The following is an 11,089-nucleotide window of genomic DNA, read 5'->3' on the forward strand; positions in this document are numbered from 1 at the left end:
CTCACAATATTCAAAGACTATTATGTTAGCAAAATCTCATTATATTCTCACATGGACAAATAGGTGAAATTAAGTACAGTAATAGAGGGCAAGAGTGCTAATTGTGTCAATAGGACAAAATTGAAGGATCCAATTGCATATATGAAGAAATGCAAGACAAAATAATATATATACAGATATATGAAAGACATATCAAGGTTTTATTATCATCATTTTGAGTAAAGCTTACTTTCTAGTTGTTTCGGACATCTCGAGCCACCTTGGTCACAAGCTCAAAACTTCCTAAATGCTTGTTGGCCTTGAGAAATCTTAATACGTTTGTTAGTATATTTGACTCTGTCATGACATAAAATTATCCTAATTGTACTTTCACTAGAGCGTGGTGAGCTGACAGTGATGGGCCCGCTCAAATTAGCAGTAGTTTAAACGAAACATCATATGATGCATTGGGAGCTCTTATGATAATCCTTAGTGGGAGTTAGTTACAAGTGCTTGCTGCAATTTCCTTCCACTTTACCTATCCAATATACTATAACGGTAATGCTATTACGATGTACAATAATATTTTTTATTTACACAAGTATCCCCGTTGTCAAGGTACATAATTGCAAGCTGCCAAAAGCTACATCGGAAAAAAGATAGAGTAATTGTAGCATATGCAACTGGCATAAATAAATTTTACAAGAACAACCGCATATACCATTGATTTAAAAGATTGATAGTAATAATCTTTAAATCAAAGGTGCTGAGATTGCTTATATGAAACCTCTTTTGTGTTGGCGATGTATGATCTATATTTCCAAAAGATACAGTGAACTATACATGCTAGATGATGCATCATGCGATTTCTGGATAATTAAATGAAGGCATGCTTTGTGTTGGGTCTCATGCTTTCAGCAATAAATCGACTACAAGAATGTATGATGCGGCAATTTTTCTGATGTAGTTTGTCATAAATAAATCGTTGACACGGTTTTTAATAATTTAAAATTTTCAGAAAAATGATAAGTTTAACATGATTTGAGAACATAAGTCAATTATTTGAATTCTTACACTCTCAATTTTCTCTTGCTTGATATTCCCATTATTCTCATATTTGGTCAATTCTTCCACTCATTAATTATCTCAACTACATATAAAATTGTTTATATGGAGAAAATCTTGTAGTTGTGGTGTTATTATTAGATTTTTGTTGTTGTTGAGAACACAATGGAAGAAAAGACACTTTAAGACGTTGCCCTAAATAAACATAAGAAATATTGTTATGAGGTCTTAAGAGCAGGGTGAAGTATACCGTTTGGAAAAGCATTTGATTGATAAATATTAATTACATCTATTATGATAAAAATATTATCAATGTACATCTTCTTTTGTCCGATTACTTAATAAGTGTCATAAAAGTGCCTCTTTCTTAATATGTGAAAGTTCATATAATTGTATCGCATGCTAGTTTTATTCAAATCTCTAAATTATTAGTAAATACTATGCATAGTAATTAAGATCACTCATGGGAGAAAACCCATCTCAAGCAATGAATAGAACAAAGATTTTTTATTTTATTTTATTGAATCTTCTTAAATTAAATGGTAATTGACTTGCCATCAAAACCTTGAAAATCTCCAATGTAGTTCAAAACAAAATATTGCTTTTTTTCTTTTCTTTTTTTAACTACAAAGAATATGGACTATATGACTTAAACAAATGTCACAAATACGCACAATTCGCATGTTCACATATATCTAGTAAAGCTCTATATATTCAGGGAGACAGACGAGATTACTCTGAATGTAAGACTCTATAATGGAATATATCACATTCAAATTAAATATTTAATCATTCAATTAATAATTCAAGAATTTAAAACAAAATGATTAGGCGGGGAAAATTGTAAACAAACTATTTTGATCATTGAGTCCTTTTTCTTTTTGAAAACTTTTTTTGGTTTTTGAAAGCGCTCATTGAGTCCTCTTTTGGGCAGTCGCCTTTATATTATGCATTGCGCACCTCTATCGAGGCCAAAAGTAAAGTAATGTGTTTCACGGCAAAAGCGAAACATAGGAAACAACCTTTTTATTATCCTTTCAGGCTTTTCCTTTCCAGTTGGCCTGAACCTGCGTCCCAACAGTAACAACATGTTCCGCACTTTGATGAGTCCAATGGATCTCCAACGTTGATTTGCATGGGCTCCACATGCAACTAATTCATCTAACTGCTGAAATTCATTGGGATTTTGTGTATCCGGTTCAGGCACGTTTGGCCTGGGTTGCGCACTAAAAGCTCGAGGCCCGATGCCTGGTTACCGCAAGATCCTAATATGGGAAGACTTGGTGACGACAATGGAAGAAGACAGTCGTCTTGGAATCTTTCTAAGTAAACAATAATATGCGAGAGAAAAGCAAAGACATGAGATATGTGGGGATTCCAAGAAAGTAACTAAGATTATCTCTACCTAGAGTTATCTTTCCTTTAATCCGAGAACCATTGTTTTGTCTTTTTCAAAAAAAGACTGTTACTTTTCACATTACAAATAGCAGAGATAATGATGTTCTAGTGTTTGAAAAAAACAATCCCCTTATTTGTATGGTTAACATATATTGTGTACTCTTTGGATAGACTCAACATGTATTTGTAATCATATTTAGGGTTATACAAAAATGTATTAAAATCATCAAAAGCAACAATCTTGCAATAATTTCAAGAATTTTCTAATGATATGCTGTAGTAATTGATTCAGGCATCCAAAAGTACATTTGTAATCTTTGGATAACTACGTTTTTAAGCAAAACTACTTATTAAATGTGTTTCTTTCTTAGCAGAATCTTTTCATGCACCTAAGACCATTGGATTAGATTCATCATAGCCATTGATCATGTAGACCACATAAGTGAGCTCCGCAATGTTTTTGTTGGAAAATCACCTCTATTTAAAGTTGTGAACCAATGAACTTGGGAGTCATGTCCTTTTGTATGCAATACTTTAGTGTTTAGCGATTAATATGATTAAGTATGCCTAAAAGATGGAATACTCTTCTTTTTCTAAAATTTTATTGTTAATATCATAAATTGGTTGCATATGGATATAATGTGACAAGTCAATCACAAAATCCATGTCATATGAATTCAAGTTAATCGACCAAAAAAAAAAAAAAAAGAATTCTAGCCTCTTTTTTTTTTTGGGTCAATATATGAATTTTAGTTAACTTTGTGTTTGAGTTTTGAAAAATTAATGCCACCTTCTAATGGAAAAGGATTTGATTTATACACAGTCAGTACACACATAACAATAAAAATCGGTATTAAAACTATTAATATATATATATACTTTTCGTTACTTAACTAGTGTTGTCATTCTTAATATTTGAAAATTTATATAATTGTAGCACATGATGGCGCAATCTAAATTTTCTAAACTATTAGTGGTACTATGTAGTAATTAAGATCACCAATAGGAGAAGATTGTACTTAGGAACTGAATAGAATAATGATCGTATTTTAATTTTCATTAAAACCATCTTATTTTAAAAGGGTAATTCATTTGCTATCACAACCCAAAAATTCTTGACACTTAGTCCAAAACAAGTTAATAACTTTTTTTTTTTCTTTTTACGGTTCAAAGTATCTGAACTATTCAACTTAAAAGAATGTCACATACACACGCAATTCGTGTGTTCACATGCATCTACTAAAGCTCTGTGGCGAGATTGATTATGAATGTGAGACATTTTGATAGAATTCATTGCATACAAATTAAACGCTTGATAACTCAACTAATAATTCAAGATTGCAAAACAAAAAATTTGGCTGAAAATTATCCTCATATTTTTATTTTATCATAGAGTCCTTTCGAGTTATTTTTTTTTTATATTATATGCAAAGTCCATTGCACCCCTCTCTCTTTACCAAACTAAAGTAACACGTGTTACACACAAAATTTAAATATAAAAAAGTACCTTGATTTTTTTGCGGGCCCCGGGGGGGGAGTTAACCTCTTGTATTGGCTTTGGACCCAACTGACCTGCCCTGCACTCAAGGAAAAAAAAAGAAAAAAAGAATACAATCTCCGTACATAAATGAGCCTAATTGATATTGGACGTTGATTTATGTGATTCTCATATACGATTGACCTTATCTAAGAACTGAAATTCATTGAGATCTTGTGATCTAGTTTATGCAAGTGCGGCTTGGATCCGCACTAAAATCACTAGGCCCAACACCTGGTGACTGCAAGGTGATGGCGACACGAGAATCTCTCTCGCTACAAGAAGAACCACAAGTCGTCTCAAAGTCTTTCGAAGAACACGACAAATGCCAAAGAAAGAGCATCCAAAAAAGACGTGGTGGGGTTCAGCCTAATCCATGCGGAGGATGACCTTTCTCAATGACGATATGTCTGCTACGCGAGGTGGTCCTCACTCGACCATTCTCTATCGCCATGGACGTCCAGGAGATGAGTACATGGGCTCCACAAAGTGTCTTTCTCGGTCTTCTTAAACTTGACCGAGAAAATAATGATGAATTATAACAACAGCAGCATCCAAAGAAAATAATGATGTTTTCTCATTTCCGCAGATTCATATTCCTATTGTTGCATTTTTATTTCAATGAGGTCGTCATTTAATTTAAGGATAAAAGTCACAAAAAACCTTAAATTATGCCGATTGTGACGTATTTATCCTAATTTTTTTGTGATACTAAAAATATCAAACTTATACCTATGTGACACATTTAATTTAAATTTGTACAGTGTAACACATTTATCCCAAACTCTTGTTTTGTGACATTAAAAAACCCCATACTTTTCTTTTGTGATACCAAAAACCCCAAACTTTTTTCTATGACACCAAATTTAGTGTTTGTTAGTGTTATAAAACAAAATTTTAAGAAGAAGAAGAAAGTAGCTAACATATGATAATAATAATTTTCATCATAAAACATGCTTGACTTACATAAAAAAAAAATTGGCCATTAACCGATATGTTTTTTCATGTTCCAATAGATGAATATATAGTTACTAGAGTCCTTCACCAAATATATATAGTTACTAGAGTCTCTAGTATGTGTTTTATTCTCATTAGAACTTTTTTTACAATGTTCAATCAAGCTCGTAATGTTTTTATTTTGACTAGGTCCTTTTAAGTGTGTGTTTTTTTACTTGTATTTGGCCATCTATTTGAAAAATTGACGAAAGTGCTCATAATATGGCATTAATTTGCACTTTATTGCCATTTTAGCATCAAATGTGGTGTTGCATTTTGTCATCAAAAACCTTAATCAATACGAAATAATAAATATTTTTGAAAAATTCAAAAAACAAGAGAGTCGCCCAAGTGCAATGAGGGGTCTTACATCTTGTCAAGCTTTGGCGTGGCCTAGTATTTCAAAAAAAACTCATGGAACTTGCGAAATCTGCAATGGTAGTTGTGTGGCATACTTTGCAGTAATAGTCAAGAAAAACTAAAAAAAGTCGGACCCATTAATTTTTTTTTAATCATTTACCAGCCACACCTGATTTTAACCAAATAACATTAGAAAAATCAAAGTAGAATTTCTATCATAATTGCTCTTGATTTTAACTCTCTAAGGAAGGGCAACTTCCTTTGCTCCTTTAGCTTGAAACAAAGATGCGTTCAGTGCCATTCCTTGTCCAACCAGCAGATGCAATTGACAAAAGCAACACTGTATTCCAAATGGTGGGCCCAAGACATCCATTATCTTCCCTCTTTAGGAAGGAATCTTTGACAAGATCGTCCCTCCAATCATGACTCTGGTCTTGACCTGGAAAGCAAAGTAACAACTTACATGGCTGACTCATATCTCTATGATTCGAGCTTCAATAATTGCTCCATCCGACTGTGGAGGCTTTCTTTTATTAGAAGTCTGATTCGCATTATCATGTTGCAATCTATCATAGAAATTTTGAAACCCAGTTTAAAATGATTAAAATCATGAATAGAGACCTTTTTACTTTACCTGTGAAATAAATCAGTTTCAATGGATTGACCCATATATACAAACTCAACATTGTATTTAGATCTTTATATACAAACTATTATTTTGATTTACGGTAGATAGAATTAAAAGACAAAGGTAGATCAATTGATAAACGCTAATAATTCAATTTGTTCTGTGTTAACGCACTAATCGTAAACCCAATAACTATAACCCCTGCTTTTGTGGGAAATCTAAAGTAGCAATTATATGAACAAGAGACTTTATGCGAGCTATGCCAAAGTCTCTTTAATAACAGCCACTTTCGTATGAAGTACCATGAAAAAGATGTCTTGTTTTGGTGTGCCTCTTGAAGGTGGATAATAGCATGTCTTTTTAATGAAGCAGATTTTTTGAAATTCCACCAACGTGTTCTTTGAGGTAAGAACGCAAATTTTGCATGACGGACCTGTGTTTTTTTAAATTGTGATCTTAGTTTGCAAATTCAACCTTTCTATTCAACGCGATCTCTCACAAACATATGTTATTTTCAAGTTATGAGTCATGTGGACTGTGAAATTCTAAACAAATATAATAAATTGATTCATTTGTAGTGGTTGATATTCTTGAGATCTAACACTTTTTGCAAGGACATATTTTTTAAATGAATGCTCATAATTATGCTTCCCATGCTTTTGATGAGTACAATAAAGTATCCAGACTGTTCGACTTGAACAAATATAACAAACATACGCAGTTCACCTGTTCAAACATATTTAGTAAAGTTTCTCCACATTGTGGTTGGCGAGGCTTATTTAGGATGCGAGACTTTACAATGAAATTTTCCGCATATAAATTAAACATTTAATCATTCGATCAATAATTCAATATTGCAAAACAAAATGATTTGATAGAAGTTAACACCAAATGGTTTTGATCATAGAGGCCTCTCGAACCGTCTTTTCTTATATTAGATGCAAAGTCCATCATGTTGAAATAATAGTTGTTTCTTTTTGCAGGTTTTGCTAATTTGGTTTTGTCATGACCCGATTTTGCTGTCCGATCCCTCTTGCGAGGAAAAGGAAAGGGGAAAAGGTCGGATTTATGGGTATTTGAGTATAAAAGTTTCCTCACAGCTCTCAAGCATAGAGATGTCATCACCTCATCCCTCCGAACGAACCTCTTGTGAGTTCCCTTTACAAAGTTGCGAGTTTTCCCAAACTCATACCTCACGTGAAAGTGGAGTGTTGCGACCCATACCCACACGGGCGACACACTTCGAGAGAGGAGGTTGGGTGTGAATGTTAGCCCTCCCTCTGGTACTCCTTCCTTAGAATAGCATCACTTCATCCATTAGGAATTTTCCACATGCGAGTATGTTAAACCATGGTAAGTTCTTTTAGGACCCGTACCCTGCGCAACGGGTTCATTTATACGGTCTAGTTGTTTAGGACAACCTACAAATAAGACGGGAGTTTCCACTAACATCATTTTTGAGTGTTTCCTCAATTTCTACACAACCAAATATCTAGATTTGGAGACTTCGGTTACACCAATATTTTTATTAGTGCCCTTTTTGTACCTAAACAGTATATTGTGTTTACTTAACGTATCCATGTATTTCTTCTTACATTTTCGGGATCATTAGCCCTAAATTAAGCGATCCTGCATGGTTGGTTGTTTTCGTGCTAATTTATTTAAAAAAAAATCTGAAAAGGAAACATCAAATTGAATTGAAAATTACGATACATAAACTAAACAATCAATGAAAACGACCATGTAATCCTAAAAAATATAAAAGGAAAACACAATTGAAAAGGATAAGAACAAAAAGAACCCGCAACTCATTGGGTTTTTATATAAACGATGAGAATTCGAGACATATGTCAAGGATGAATGATACAAAATAATGGTCAGAATGGACATCGACTTTCATCGTCTTCATGTCCTCTTCATCTTTAGAGTCCTAATCTAGATCTAGTCTAGGAAATCTATAACCAGGTAAATAGTGGAAAGAAACAAGCATACATGTCAAAACAATCAAAAGCACAACATCGTACTAAAATCAATCTTTTGAAAAAAATTCAATGCAAAAAGAAGATTTTGGCCTCGGGGTCGGTATTTGTAATTAATGCGTAGGTCACTCTAAGACACTTATCCGATTCATTTTATAACTTACAGCCATTATTAACCAATTGTGTTATCACATGGCCAATAACACTTATAAGTCTCCTAACCTAGCGATCTATGTGATCTCAAGGTTTTCCCTCGATATCATGCATCAACCCTATCATACATCTAAAAGTCACATGTATTGTAGGAATTAAACATGCATGTAAGTCTTTTAGATCTTATTTCTCAATCAATCAAATAGATGATTGAGCCGTCGGCGGATCACTTATTACCAAAAAAATGCACCAATCACAAACACAAGCATTACTAAATGAATAACATTTTTGTATGCATGGAGGGTACATACGATGTTTCGAAGACATCTTTTGAAATCATCCAAAAAAAGTTTTAAGACAAAGTGATGTCTCGGCCATGAAAGACATTCAATTGTCAATACTAGCCCGTGGCTCACATAAATGCACTCACAAGTATCACAAGCATTTTGTATACAATCCAAACCGTGACTTCACGATGTCAAATAAGGATTTAAGAAAAATTTTGAAAATATTTTGGATTAGGAATATCTAGGTTATGGAACACATTCAATTACTAAGGCTAGCTCGAGACTCGCATAAATGCATTCACAAGTATCATAGACATTTTGAATATGGTCCAAACCATGACTCTTCCTTAAGCCAAATCGAGCTTTAGAAAAGAATTTCTTGATAAATTGTTTTAAAAAAAACATTATATGTACCAAAGTATTTTTAAATTTGATTTGAAAAGAAGACTCTTCGGAAATCATTTAACAATGAATATCAAGGTAATAAGCAAATTTTATGAAGATGGAATTACCTAGGTTCATGTACAAACTAAACTAGAAAGTTTACCTAAACGATCACAATCCAGCTCATGTTAGGAAATTTCAGAACAAGCATATAAAAACAACAAAATTGGGCAATGCCTAATAACAATTTGGTGATGAAAATTCCATAACATGCGCAACAGAATAACAAACAACTTTCGTGAAGAAAGTTTTCCTAAAAGAGCTACATATGATTTTACAAAAATCAAACAACAAGCAACAATATGTCAGAAAATTGTCAAAACAGCAGGATATTTAGTATACAAGATTTGTCATATCAAAATAGGTCTAAAAATTACCATATCTTCACAGAACATAGCCAACATGTTGACAAACAAGTTTCATTCAGAGGCCAAGTGCAAGATCCTCATAGAAAAAATAGAACAAAAATGTCAAAGGTCTGTCCAAACAAGGATTAGAACAGGGGTTCGAATTTGATCCCATGTCCAAATTCTGATCTAGCTTTGAAAAAAAAAATAGAAAGTGGTCCAAACGATGAGCGATCTTTGTAAAATCAGTGACATTGGAAACCTCTAGTGTGCCTTATGACTTCTGAAAATTACTCGAGTCCAAACTAAGTCAATTTAGTACCCTAAGATCGAGATTTCTAAAGGTGTTCGTGTCAATAACTAAGAAAAACAAAACACCAGTATGCATTAGAAAATCTCAAAATCATTCAAATAATGCACAAAAGGCATGAAAAAATCACATGGGAGTTAGGATTGGATGTGACAGAAAAATTTGGATAATCATTTAACCCTAAGTCAAAATGCAAAATGTCATATAATATAGATGACATTACGAAATAATTCAAGATTCTTAATGATATGCTTGGGAATCCCAAGTGTGATGAACACTTTTGTGACACAAATTTAAGGGATAAGTGTTGCAGAAGTCCTAAAACTTGTCACGAAAATGCAATTGAGTCATAAAACTTGCAAAAAGTGCAATTAAGTCTAAATCTTGTCAAAATGTTTCAATCGAGTCCTAAAACGCCGTTAGCTTTTTCCGTTAAAAATGCTGACGTGACATTTTAAATAATTTTTATTTTCCACGTGGGTTTTTAAATTATTTTTTATTCATTTTAAAAATAGATTTAAATAAAAAATTAGATTTATTCATTTTATCTTATTTTCACCAAAAACTAAAAAAAAAAAAAAAATCAACGGCTCCTCTCCCCGCCGCCCATCGCCGCAGGGCTGAGTGACGGTCGCCGGCCCTTGCCTCGGCCAGGGTGAGGCCTCGCCGCCCGGGCGACGGCGGGCGACGGCGGCAGAAGAGAGGAGCCCTCCGGCGATGGGCGGCGACAGGTGGCGAGGGAGAGGAGTCACTAATTTTTTTAAACAATTTTTAAAAATAAATTTTTTAACTTTTCTTTTTAGTTTTTGGTGAAAATAAGATAAAATGAATAAATCTAATTTTTTAAAAAATAATTAAAAATCCACACGGAAAATAAAAAATTATTTAAAATGTCAAGTCAGCATTTTTAACGGAAAATGCCAACGTCGATTTTAGGACTCAATTGAAACATGTTAACAAGTTTTAGGACTTAATTGCACTTTTTGCAAGTTTTATGACTCAATTGTATTTTCGTGACAAGTTTTAGGACTTTCTCAGCACTTATCCCCAAATTTAACATGCAAGATGATGCTCAAATGATATAACCTAAACATGTACGCAAACCTTGCAACATGCAATTCAATTGTCAAGAAGGCATACTAACAAGATTTGATTTCTAGATGATTCAAACAAGCATGGCAAAATGCATATACGGTAAGGTTTCGTTCTAATCTCAACATCACATAACAACATCATTTTGGTATAATTTGAATTTGAATATAATAATTAATTAAATTAAATTTGTAAAAAAAATTAATTAATTAAAAAAACCTGGGGGGGGAAGGAGGAGGAGGAGGTAGCCGGCGGCCGAGGACTCAACCCTCGCTGCCGCCGCCACTCGGCCGACGACCCTCCCCCATCTTCCGGCGACGGCGGGGAGGTGGCGGTGACTAGGGCTCAACCCTCAACCACTGGCTGCCTTCCTCCTCCTCCTCCTCCTCCTCCTCTTCCATTTAAAAAATATATATATAAATTATTATTATGTTTTAAATTTAATTTAATTAATTTTTATATTATCTTAAAATTTAAATTATGCCAAAACGATGTTGTTTTAGCCAATTTAAGG

The sequence above is a fragment of the Eucalyptus grandis genome, chromosome 4 (genome assembly GCF_016545825.1).
Source record: "Eucalyptus grandis isolate ANBG69807.140 chromosome 4, ASM1654582v1, whole genome shotgun sequence".
Taxonomy (NCBI): Eukaryota; Viridiplantae; Streptophyta; class Magnoliopsida; order Myrtales; family Myrtaceae; genus Eucalyptus; species Eucalyptus grandis.